Raw genomic sequence first — 13193 nt, 5'->3', positions numbered from 1 at the left:
AAATTTACATGAAAACATTTTTGTATAACTTAACATCTTTTCATTAGCTGAGACTTTTTATGTAGAACAATCTTCTTTAAATGACTAATACATTTTGCTTTGAGAAATAACACATTAAATGTGCATATGCATAGCTGAAAAACCTTATGATTGACAAATCAATGCATGTATAACAGTTGCGTAACCAGTAGATTTAATGTAAAAGGTGATGAGTACTCAAGATATAAAAATTCTGTTTTTAAGGCACATACCAGGAGCTTTTAAATATTGGCTTCCATGTGAAAGAACTGCAATTTACTTGTTTACTAACCTCAGTTTTCTCACCTCTTAAATTTAAAGGACAGTTGTGTTGTTTAATGCATTTTTATTTTCCTCAGTGAAAATTCAGTGCATTTTTCTAAAGCCAAACCCAAGATTTCCTGAAAGATGCCTGTTTGTGTTGACCACAAATTTTATATATAATATATTGATTGCTTTATAAAAGGATGTGTGAGGCAAGAGAACAATCTTTGTATGTAAAGAATTGCTCCTTGTACAGAGAAAAGTATTTGAAAGTCTAGAAGACTCACAGTGCTGTATTAAATTCTTTTCTTATCTTAGAACAGGGGTCAGGAAACTTTTTGGCTGAGAGAGCCATGAATGCCACATATTTTAAAATGTAATTCTGTGAAAGCCATACAACAACCCGTGTACCTTATGCATTATCCAATAAAAATTTGCTGTTGTTCCGGAGGACAACTGTGATTGGCTCCAGCCACCAGCAACCATGAACATGAGCGGTAGAAAATGAATGGATTGTAATACATGAGAATGTTTTATATTTTTAACGTTATTTTTTTTATTAAATATTTGTGAGCCAGATGCAGCCATTAAGAGCCACATCTAGCTTGCGAGCCATAGGTTCCCGACCCCTGTCTTAGAAGTTTGCCTTGTCATTTCTTTTCTATATATATATATATATTCTTTTTTTATTTATTTATTGATTTTCAGAGAGAGAGAGGAGTGAGGGAGAGAGAGAGAGAGAAGGGGGAGGAGCAAGAAGCATCAACTCCCATATGTGCCTTGACCAGGCAAGCCCAAGGTTTTGAACCAGCGACCTCAGTGTTCCAGGTCGACGCTTTATCCCTCTGTGCCACCAAAGGTCAGGCCCCCTGTCATTTCTTATAACTAGCAAGTATCAGTGATAAATCAGAAACTATTCTAGGAATTTTATATGTGCCCTTAGATTTAAATTTCAAAAGATCACTCAAATATCAGTTTTTATTTTTAATATATTTTAAATATTTTTAAATTATAGTTTACAGTAAATATTTTTTTGTATTAATTTCAGGTGTACAGCATATTGACTAGACAATCCTATTCTTTACAAGTGCTCCCCCTGAAATTTTCAGTACCCAACTGACACCACACGTAATCATTACAATATTATTGATTACATTTCCTATGCTGTACCTACACTCCCGACCATTTTGTAACTACCAATCTGGCATAGCCAAACTTGAATCTGAATCTCTTTGACTCTAAAATTAACTTTGTACCATAATACTGATTATATGTATATAGCTAGGACATGCACAGTTAATTAGCCAACTTTATAACAAACTTTAATTTTTATATTTAATAATAATTAAAGAGAATAAGATTGTTTAGCCTGACCAGGTGGTGATGCAGTGGATAGAGCCTCGGACTGGTCTGCAGAGAACCCAGGTTTGAGACCCCAAAGTCACCAGCTTGAGCGTGGGCTCATCTGGTTTGAGCAAAAAGCTCACCAGCTTGGACCCAAGGTCGCTGGCTCGAGCAAGGGGTTACTCAGTCTGCTATAGGCCTATGGTCAAGGCACATATGAGAAAGCAATGAATGAACTACTAAGGTGTCACAACGAAAAACTGATGATTGATGCTTTTCATCTCTCTCCATTCCTGTCTGTCTGTCCCTATCTATCCCTCTCTCTGACTCTCTCTCTGTCCCTGTAAAAAAAAAAAGAAAAGAAAAAAAAAGACTGTTTAATACATTTTCTTTAGTAACAAAGTTAAACTAAAATTGTAGTGTGATTTGGAATGGGGACTCTTAAAACAAAAGCTAGAATCGATACACAAAAAAAGGAAGGTTGGATTGCTTTATTAGTACAAACACGTTTACAAACTGAAATTAAATTGCATAGCCCTAGAAGAGGAAAGACTGTATAAAAAGTTGTTGCATGAAATGTAACAAACTCCAGTAGAGAATTAATCAATAAGATAAACCTGGGCTGCTTAAAGATTTTTCTGTGAGGGTTTGACGAAAATACTTCCATCACAACTTGAATTTGCTGTATTGATTGGAGGAAAGTATAAATTTCTTACAAGTGAGCACAGGTCATATTTAGTTGCTCTTTTTTCTCTTATTGTATGCTACTTTCAAATATTTTCTCTATGTTTGTCATAGGGTAAAGTATAAGAATTGGTCCAAGAATGGTTTACATTTAATCAAGGCTTAGAAAAGTAAGGAAACTATTCAAGATCATACTGTTAATAAAGGGTGAGAGTCTACTCTTTCCCCCCCCACCCCGAAGTTAGAAGAGGGGAGGCAGTCAGACAGACTCTCGCATGTGCCCCACCGGGATCTACCGGCATGCCCACCAGGGGATGTTGCTCTGCCCATCTGGGGCATTGCTTCGCTGCAATCGGAGCCATTCTAGCGCCTGAGGCGGAGGCCATAGAGCCATCCTCAATGCCCCAGCCAAAGGCCAATTTTGCTCCAATGGAGCCGTGGATGCAGGATGAGAAGAGAGAGACAGAGAGGAAGGAGAGGGGGAAGGATGGAGAAGCAGATGGGCATTTCTCCCGAGTGCCCTGACTGGGAATCAAACCTAGGATTTCAACGCGCTGGGCTGACACTCTACTGCTGAGCCAACCGGCCACGGCCTGAGAGTTTACACCCTGATTTTCTTTTTTCATCTACCTCCCTGCCTCTCTCTCCTCGTTTTGGTCCTTCCTTCAACCTTTCTATGCCTATTTTTTCCTCTCTCAATATCCTATCTTTTAATACTTTTGAGGGTATGGAAAATAATATATATTTTGGAGGCCTTGTTATTTTTCCAAAATATTCTTCAACTCTTCCAACAATTTCTTTCACAAATAAATTTTCTACCTTTGAAAGTTCTCTTTAGTGACCTGACATCATCATTGTTTCTGTACTTTGCTCTGTGTCCTACCTTTTAAATATTTTAGAACGTTAAAGGACTGAAGATTATTATCAAATCAATACAATATAGAGGAAAAATGGTTTAAAAAATAAATTAAGATGTTTAACTACATAAAATATTATAAACCTTAAGATTAAAAGAAATAGTCTGCAATTATTAATTTAAAAGAAAAATAAACAAAAGATAGAGCAACATAGATAAAATTAAAATGTACATATATTAGCATATTTTATTTGATCAAAAGTAAAAATTGATTCTATTAAGAAATTTATCAAACATTACTTTAATAATTAAATTATAATCTAATGAAGATAGGGTGATTTACCCTGGTATTATCATATTTTTGTGATCTTTACATCTGGTAGAGGAACTAAAATCTAGATTAGAGCACCAAAACATACTCTGATAATACAAATTGTTTTCTCTGTTCTAGCTAGTTAATTCTATTTCTTTTTTAAAATTATTTATTTATTCATTTTAGAGAGGAGAGTGAGAGAGAGAGAGAGAGAGGAGGGAGGAGCAGGAAGCATCAACTCCCATATGTGCCTTGACCGGAGAAGTGCAGGGTTTTGAACCGGCGACCTCAGCGCTCCAGGTCGACACTTTATCCACTGTGCCACTGCAGGTCAGGCTCTAGCTAGTTAATTCTAGGTATTTAGACATAAGCCAATTAATATATAGTTGTACATAGGAGATAAGCAAATATGCTAAGCATTTATATTCCTTTTTCAGCTTCTTTTGTCCGAGAAAAAAATTTAGTAAAAAGAAAATGATTTAGCAAATTATAAATGTATTTAAAAAACATAAGAACCATGCACATAAGTGTGTTTGATAATTATGGTCACTAAAGATTTGAAAGAGTATAATACATTACATTGGAAATTTTAAATGAAAAACAAGGCATTGTATTCCTTTTTATCTGGGACATTTTATAAAATAATACAAAGAAGGAAATATGTAAGCTGAAAATGATATATGTTTTTATTAAAATATTTTATTGACAATTTATAAGTATAAACAATTCTAGAAGGCAATCGGTTATGAATTTGTTTCCTTTAAAACACCTCCCTGGTTCACAAAATATATGAAGTTCATTTTGGCAAAAATAAAGTGAGTATACTTCATATCCTTATCTGTGAACCACTCTTGTTTCTATCTATTTACTACCACTATTTCCAGAATTTATAGTTTCACATTTATCTCTGCCTGCACAACGTAACTGCTGCTTTTGTGAAGACCTATATATTGCTGCAGCTATAACTGAACGAGTTCCCACTGTTGCTTTTTGTTGTCTTCGTTGCTTAAAGATGCTAGCGATTTATCTCAGTGTTCACGTACAGAAATTGAAATGTACAAAAGTGGAAGTTATTAGAGACTTCACAGAGACGTGTTGTACTTAAATGAAGACATTTCCAGGATGCCAATTCGGCTGCAATATTTCAAATTCCTACGGTGTGAGGAGAACAGCTGTATAAGGGAAGAAGGGACTGCATTCTGGCAGGTGTGGGAAAGGGTGAGTCTCTTCCGCAGAGATCTAGTTAACAAAATAAATTCTGGTTTGCATATCTGGAGTGAAGTCTGGGGTTCTCCGTTTCTATATAGCTCCAAAAAACTAGAAAAAAAACCTCAAGGAACGGACGCTGAAGAGCGTGGGTCTGGTGGAGTAGTTTGGAACTGCATGCGAAGCGCATGGTGTTTCCTTATGTTCTTGGGATACTGGGTGAGGCTGTGAGAAAGTTCGTGAAGCACAGGAGGAAAATTACATTCTCCTGAACTCCCGCCTCTCCTGCTCTCTCCTATTTCTGCAACTGAATTCATGACATCAGAACTCAAGCTCAACTTTGACTGAATCAAAAGCTATTGTAGACTAAATTAACACACTGCTCTATGTATGAAAATGCTCTTTCTTGGCCTGACCTATGGTGGCGCAGTGGATAAATGATGACCTGGAACTCTGAAGTCACTGGTTCAAAACCCTGGGCTTGCCTGGTCAAGGTACTTAGGGGCATTGATACTTCTGCTTCTCCCTCCATCCTCTCTCTGTTTCTCTCTGTGTCTCTCTCTCCTCTCTAAAATGAATAAATAAATTTTTAAAAATTTGTTTAAAAAATGCTTTTTCTTTAGACATACACAAAAATAGGTGATAGGATTCACCAATGATTCCTAATTCAAGAAGTAGCAGATACAACACAAACTACAACTTTACAAAGTAGTTCATTGAAAAGACCTTAAGCCATAAATTATTTCATATTTTTATTATTCTACAGTAGTATTTTTCAATGTTAAGCATATGGTCACTGATTATGAATTTCTACTGTTTTAATTTAAAGCAACTCTGGAGAAACAATAACAGACGGGAGGAGGAACAGAGTTATAATAACATGGCTAACGAAGAAAAGTACTTTTTTCAGTTTGGAATGCATTATTTATATTCTGTGTTTATAGGACAGTGCAGAAGTTCATAACCCTTCAAATTAAATAAAGACACTGCTGTGGATTTGCACAATTTTATTCTGTTTCCTGTCCTGTAGCTTTCTCTATTCATGGAAGAGACATCAATACTCACTAAAAAAGAGAAAAGGAAGTAATTTTATTTTAAGAAAGTATTCAAAGAAAAAAGTGGGTTTTTTTCACATCAAGAACTGGAAGTTAGAATGAATGTCACATCAATACAGATTTTAAATAAATTTTTAATAAACCAACTGAAGCAAAATTTTTAATAATTTTTGTATGAATTATTTTTTCTAATATGTACCTGGTCATGCATGAACGCCTTTGCCTTGATCTCATAGATTCTCTTACTTCTTAAGTCTTCTTTTTTTTCTCATTCACATTATAATCATCCTCTATTTGCCCCATATTTTCTTATTTTGGTGTCTAAAGTATTAACTACTTCATCAGGGACACTTATTTGTGATAATGTGATAATAGAATCAAGATGGCACCTTTTCTGCTGGTAAAGCTCATGCAACTCGACTTTCGCTTCCCTCATAGCAGTCACCTAGGCTGTTCAGTCCAAATTAGTGGGATGACTCTTAGGCAAAAAGGAAAATACTATCATGTCCTGTTGATGGGTGACATTAATGTAGTATGCATATTTCTCTGTGTGTTAGTGTGTGTGTGTTGGTGTGTGTGTGTGTGTGTGTGTGTGTGTGTGTGTGTGTGTGTGTGTGTGTGTGTGTGTATGGCCATTTATTAATTCTATCACTGTACTGTACAAACTCAGTATTGGTTCCTAACTTTTGCTTCCTTTTGACAAACTAATAAACTCTAGGAAATATCTTCATATAAATGCAAAAATACCCATATTTTTAAATCTTTGTATACAATTAAAACTCACACATTGGCCCTGGCCGGTTGGCTCAGCGGTAGAGCGTCGGCCTGGCGTGCGGGGGACCCGGGTTCGATTCCCGGCCAGGGCACATAGGAGAAGCGCCCATTTGCTTCTCCACCCCCCCCTCCTTCCTCTCTGTCTCTCTCTTCCCCTCCCGCAGCCAAGGCTCCATTGGAGCAAAGATGGCCCAGGCACTGGGGATGGCTCCTTGGCCTCTGCCCCAGGCGCTAGAGTGGCTCTGGTCTCGGCAGAGCGACACCCGGAGGGGCAGAGCGTCACCCCCTGGTGGGCAGAGCGTCGCCCCTGGTGGGCGTGCTGAGTGGATCCCGGTCAGGCGCATGCGGGAGTCTGTCTGACTGTCTCTCCCTGTTTCCAGCTTCAGAAAAATACAAAAAACAAACAAACAAACAAACAAAAAACCCCCTCACACATTTATTGAAATCTATTCATATATTCTAGAGTTAGAGGACCCCATTAATAATCCTTTATGAAGTCAAAGAAAAATCTATATCAAGGTCACTTAATGACATCCATTTTAAACAACCAAGATTCTCTGAAGTAAATTAGCCAAACAGTAACTTTAAATAATTATCCAAGTGACTGTTTAGTTTTACTTTATCTCACATAGTTACAGATAAGATTCTTGCTGTGCTAATGCATCATTAATAAAGGTTGTGAAATATAAGAAATAGAATAATCTCAAACACTCTACCTTGTCATGCACTGATGAAGTTTAGCAGCAATTGCAAATAAAATGAAGAAAAAAAATCTTTCCTGATATGTATGTATTTGTTCTTGTAAGCCTCATTTCAGTTTAGTATTGCCATTCCCATAAGAAGATATTAGTTAAATATTTTCTTCTCTTTCTTGTGATATTTGGCTTTAGCAAGTGTTTTTGAGAGGTTAGAGACCTGAGCGATGCATTGCACTGATGCTCCGGCGCATGGAGAAGCAGGCATAGTGTAGTGCATCAAGGCAGGCTGAAATGGGACTCCTGCCCTGTGAAGGTAAATTTACCAGCAGCACTAGCACAGATTGAAATAACTCACTCTTGACGGCTGCCGCACAAAGTGCCAGTCTGAATCTCAGACTGTAGCCATCAGCCTCTTTGTACTGTTGCCTGGGGCAGACACACAAGGATTCCAAAGTGACACGGGAGGTTAATGCATTTCCCTAAAGTGACTTACAGTATTAAACAGTTTCAGAATCTTCACTTTTTCTACTAAAAGATCTTGTCTCAAGGCCAGGAACATATATAGTGGTTATATTGGGTCACAATGTACAATACACTTTTACAATGTACCAAGTCATTATTTTTTGCCTGTTAAATTTAAATATGTATTTTTTAATATATTTTATCATGGAGGAAATAGGGAAGCGACATGAACAAACTAAGAGTGCTTGTCAAATTTCCTGGAAAGTTTAACCATTTGCAATTTTCTATGTGTGTATTTGGTTCTGAGTTTCAGTTAAATTGTAGCGTAATTTTTGTAGATTACTTTTAAAGAAGTAAAAATTAGTCTTCTCTAAAAATGAAAGTTTCTACTTTTTATTATTGGAATCCAAAAAACCTCATTAAATAGTAGCGTTTTGAACCAAATCTTACTAGAGCCAGCACTTACTGGCCTTTGAGAGCCAATTATATAAATATCATTCCCATTCTATCATTAGGCCATGGTAGGAGTACTTAAGGCACAGAAATGGTCAAGACCAGGGGTCCCCAAACTTTTTACACAGGGGGCCAGTTCACTGTCCCTCAGACCATTGGAGGGACGGACTATAAAAAAACTATGAGCCTGACCTGTGGTGGCGCAGTGGATAAAGCGTCGACCTGGAAATGCTGAGGTCGCCGGTTCAAAACCCTGGGCTTGCCTGGTCAAGGCACATATGGGAGTTGATGCTTCCAGCTCCTCCCCACCTTCTCTCTCTGTCTCTCTCTCCTCTCTGTCTCTCTCTCTCCCTTTCTCTCTCCTCTCTAAAATGAATAAATAAAATTAAAAAAAAAAAAAAAAAAGAACACACACACACACAAAAAAATAAATAAATAAAAAAAAATAAAAAATAAAAAAACTATGAACAAATCCCTATGCACACTGCACATATCTTATTTTAAAGTAAAAAAACAAAATGGGAACAAATACAATATTTAAAATAAAGAACAAGTAAATTTAAATCAACAAACTGACCAAGGCATATATGAGAAAGCTCATATATGAGAAAGTTCAATGGGAACTATGGGCCTGCTTTTGGCTAATGAGATGGTGAATGTCCAGTTCCATATTTGTCACTGCTAGCCGTAACAAGCGATATGACACGCTTCCAGAGCCGTGACATGTGCATCCCGCATCACCAGAAATAGTACTGTACCTGAGCAACGCAGCGCTTTGCGGCGCATACAACACTCCAGGAGCACAGGATGCGGATGCATCTTCTGCTCCTCTCATTGACCACCAATGAAAGAGGTGCCCCTTCCCGAAGTGCAGCGGAGGCCGGATAAATGCCCTCAGGGGGCCGCATGCGGCCCACGGGCCATAGTTTGGGGACCCCTGGTCAAGACCATTGTGAGGTCTTTGCCCTCACAAACCAGGTGTTAATCATTTACCAGCATATTATAGGTGATCATAATACTCTATGATCTGACATATACTATATAACTATAGTCTGACATATATAGAAATAATGTAGTTTATACTATGCTACAGTACAATTTATACTATGCTATATTATGATATATACTATGCTATAGTATGATATATACTGACCAAGATGGCCTCAATATTTTCCTCAGCTTGACTAAATTTTAGACAGGCTTCTTCCTAGTCATAAACCCCTAATCTCTCTTGTCTTAAATTATTAAATTAAAATTTTTGCATTTATAAAATTTCTCTGCATCTTTGAGATGTAAATTTTCTATCAGTCAGTCTTGAATTTTACAACCCAGGTATACCTTTCAAATGAACCTGGGAACCATCCCTTTGAATTGTAATCATCAAGAAAGATAGAACAGCACATGAAAAGTTATTCAACATCACTAATCCTCAGGGGAATACAAATTAAACCATAATGAGATTTCACCTCACCTATTAGAATGGCTATTATTAAAAAGAAAAAAAAAATTTTTAAATGTTGACAAGGGCGTGGAGGAAAGGGAATCCCTGAGCAGTGTTGGTGCAGCCCCCATGGAAAACAGTATAAAGGTTCCTGAAAAGCCTGACCTGTGGTGGTGCAGTGGATAAAACGTCGACCTGGAAATGCTGAGGTCACCGGTTCGAAACTCCCGGCTTGCCTGGTCAAGGCACATATGGGAGTTGATGCTTCCTGCTCCTCACCCTCCTCTCTCTCTCTATCTCTCTCTCTCTCTCTCTGTCTCCTGTCTCTAAAATGAATAAACAAAAATAAAATAAAATAAAAATAATAAAAAAATTTTAAAAAAGGTTCCTGAAAAGCTAAAAGTAAAATTACCATGTAATCCAGCACTTCCACTTTCAAGTATTTACTCAAAGAAAACAAAAACACTAATTCGAAGAGATATATGTATGCCTATGTTTATTGCAGAAATATTTACAATAGCCAAGCTATGGAAACAACCTCTGTGTCCACTGATGGGTGAATGGATAAAGATATCAATATCCATATATATTATATATAATGAAATATTATTTATTATATATAAAATGAAAGAGTATACATAATAAACTACATATATATAATATAAAATATTGTATATCTATATCTAATAAAATATTATTTAATGAAATCCAATAAAGTCTTGCCATTTGCAACAACATGGAAGAACCTTGAGAGTATTGCACTAAGTGAAATAAGTGAGACAGAGAATGACAAATACCATACAGTTTTACTTCGATGCAGAATCTAAACAAAGAAAACCCAAACCCAAGCTTAAAGATACAGAGAACAGAAGAGTGGTTGTCAGAGGTGGGGGCTGGAGGATAGACAGAATGGGAGAAGGCGGTCAACAGGTACAAACTTTTCAGTTATAAAATAAGTATTGAGCATATAATGTGGGGACAGATGCTGGCTATAGTTAATGATACTGTATGTCATGTTTAAAAGTTGATAAAGATGTTACATCCTAAAAGTTTTTGTCACGAGAATGAAGTTATTGCTATGTATGATGACAGATGTTAACTAGACTTACTGTGGTGATTATTTTTCAATACATACAGATATGAAATTATTAGATTATACACCTGAAACTATATTATGCCATATATCAATTATACTTTTTTTAAAAATTCAATATAAAAAGAAGGGTGCTTATCTCCCAGTTGTTGAGAGGGTAGGAGACCCTATAAGTCAGGGGTCGAGAACCTATGGCTTGTGAGCCAGATGTGGCTCTTTTGATGGTTGTATCTGGCTTGCAGACAAATCTTTAATTAAAAAAATAATAACGTTAAAAATATAAAATATTCTCATATATTACAATCCATTCATTTCCTACTGCTAATGTTCATGGTTGTGGGTGACTGGAGCCAATCACAGCTGTCCTCTGGGACAACACCAAATTTTTATTGGATAATGTGTAACATACATGGGTCATTGTATGGCTCTCACGGAATTACATTTTAAAACATGTGGCGGTCATGGCTCTCTCAGCCAAAATGTTTCCTGACCCCTGCTATAAGTGCTAATTAGCAAATGAGGATGACCTAATCACATTGACCACCCACCCCACAAAAGTCCTCCAGTGTTTTTCCACTAGCTCACTCCAGTGCTTCAAAATTCTCCCATCTTTTGTTTCAAAAGAGCTGAATTCAAACTCTCTTCCCTATTGCAATAGTCCTGAATAAAGTCTCCCCTATCCAGTGTGGGTTATTTTCAGAACCCAGTAAAAATCAAGATACCTTAAAAGAAAATAATTTAAAATTATTTATATAATTATGACAGATCACCTTAAAAGGGTTAACATATCTTTTAAATGAAAGAAAAGTAATTTTAGTGTAGTAGGCAGTTAGACAGACATGAGCAGAGCAAGGGCAATGGGACAGGTACAGAACGTCCCCAAATCAAGGACAAGGACGGGAGACCGGACCTCAGCTGCGCTTCAGTTCCAGGCCCAGAAAAGTGGTAAAACCAAACAAGCACTTCATTGACTAATGCCCCCCCTGCCCAGGTGCTGACCAATCAGTAGAGGCCAGGATCCTGCCCAGGATCCTAAAAGGACACACTTGGAAAGCTGAGGAATAATCTGTTGAGCCCCCTAAATATGTAACATGAGCTTCTTTTTTTTACAAGATCCCCACAAAAGAGAAAAAATATCTATAAAAGACAAATAATCGACGAAGAAAACACATATTTAACATGATTAAACTTGCAAAGGAGGATTTGATTACATTTTTCATGCAGTTCCATTAATAAAGCCAAGAAATCATAGGGAGAGAAGTTAAATTCTGATTAAAAGATAGGGAACAAAGGAAAGGAATAATTAAGCAATTCTGAGGCCACAAAGACTTTGCCAGTGGGGTGCTCCAGGGATCAGGACTATGCACTGCAATTTTTAATCTATCTCTAAAGTGTCTGTACCAAGAGGAAAATTTCTGCTTTGGTTAGTGGAGACTTAGTAAGATTTCTGGAAAGACTTATAAAAACTAAAAAATTGGTTTTGCGGAGACTTAGTAAGATTTCTGGAAAGACTTATAAAAACTAAAAAATTGGTTTTGCGGCAGCAAATGAAATTCAACCCAAGAGTAGCATCATGTCATATTTAAACAAGCAGTTTAAGCCATTTCTACTCACTAGTAAGTTTTAAATTAGTTGTAACCTCTCAGAAAATTGACCTGTGTCGTCTCAAGAATTCTCAATCAAGACATCTCAAAATTCAAGAGAGCTCATGTATATTAACGGCCAAGTACAAGAGAGTTCATCTGTCACCATGACAGCCATGGCCAAATAACTAGGACAGACTGGATCGGGTAGATTCATCCTAAACCTGTTGGCAGTCTCCACTCTAACGTGAACCTATGTTCTAAACTTAGGAAGCCACTCTGACCCATTTAAAACTCTGAGAATTAAACGTGACCCCCAAAATATTTTCTAATTAGAAAAAAGTAATAATAGAGCTATTGATTGGGCAATTAAGATTCCCTAGACAGATTTTTTAACTTCATTAAAACTGAGACCCATAGTGCTTCCTCCCACTTTCAGCAGCTTCACTTCTGTGATTTTAGTTATCTGTGGTCAAACATAGTCCAAACAGAGTAAAGGAAAAATCCCAGAAATAAACCATTCCTAACTTTCAAGTTGCATGCCATTCTGAGTAGTGTGATAAAATCCTTAGTTATCCCACTCTGTCCTGCCCAGGATGTCACTTATACCTTGGTCTAGCTTATCCATGCTGCAGATGCTCCTTACTCATTAGTCACTTAGTAGTTCTCTGGGCTGTCAGTTAAACCATCATGGTATCCCACTGTTTGTATTCAAGTAACCCTCATTTTACTTAATAATGGCCCCAAACAGAATAGCAATGCTGATAATTCCAATATGCCAAAGGGAAACTACAAATACTTTAATAAAGTTAAAAGATGTAAATGTACAGGAAAACAACATAACATATGTAGGGTATTCATGGTTACAGGTATCCACTGGGGATTTTAAAATCTTTCCCTTGCAAATAAGGAAGACTACTGTATTTCAGTCTTAAGAGGCATCAATACT

Source organism: Saccopteryx leptura, chromosome 12 (genome assembly GCF_036850995.1).
Source record: "Saccopteryx leptura isolate mSacLep1 chromosome 12, mSacLep1_pri_phased_curated, whole genome shotgun sequence".
NCBI classification, from domain to species: Eukaryota; Metazoa; Chordata; class Mammalia; order Chiroptera; family Emballonuridae; genus Saccopteryx; species Saccopteryx leptura.
Note: the sequence above shows the minus strand (reverse complement) of the source record.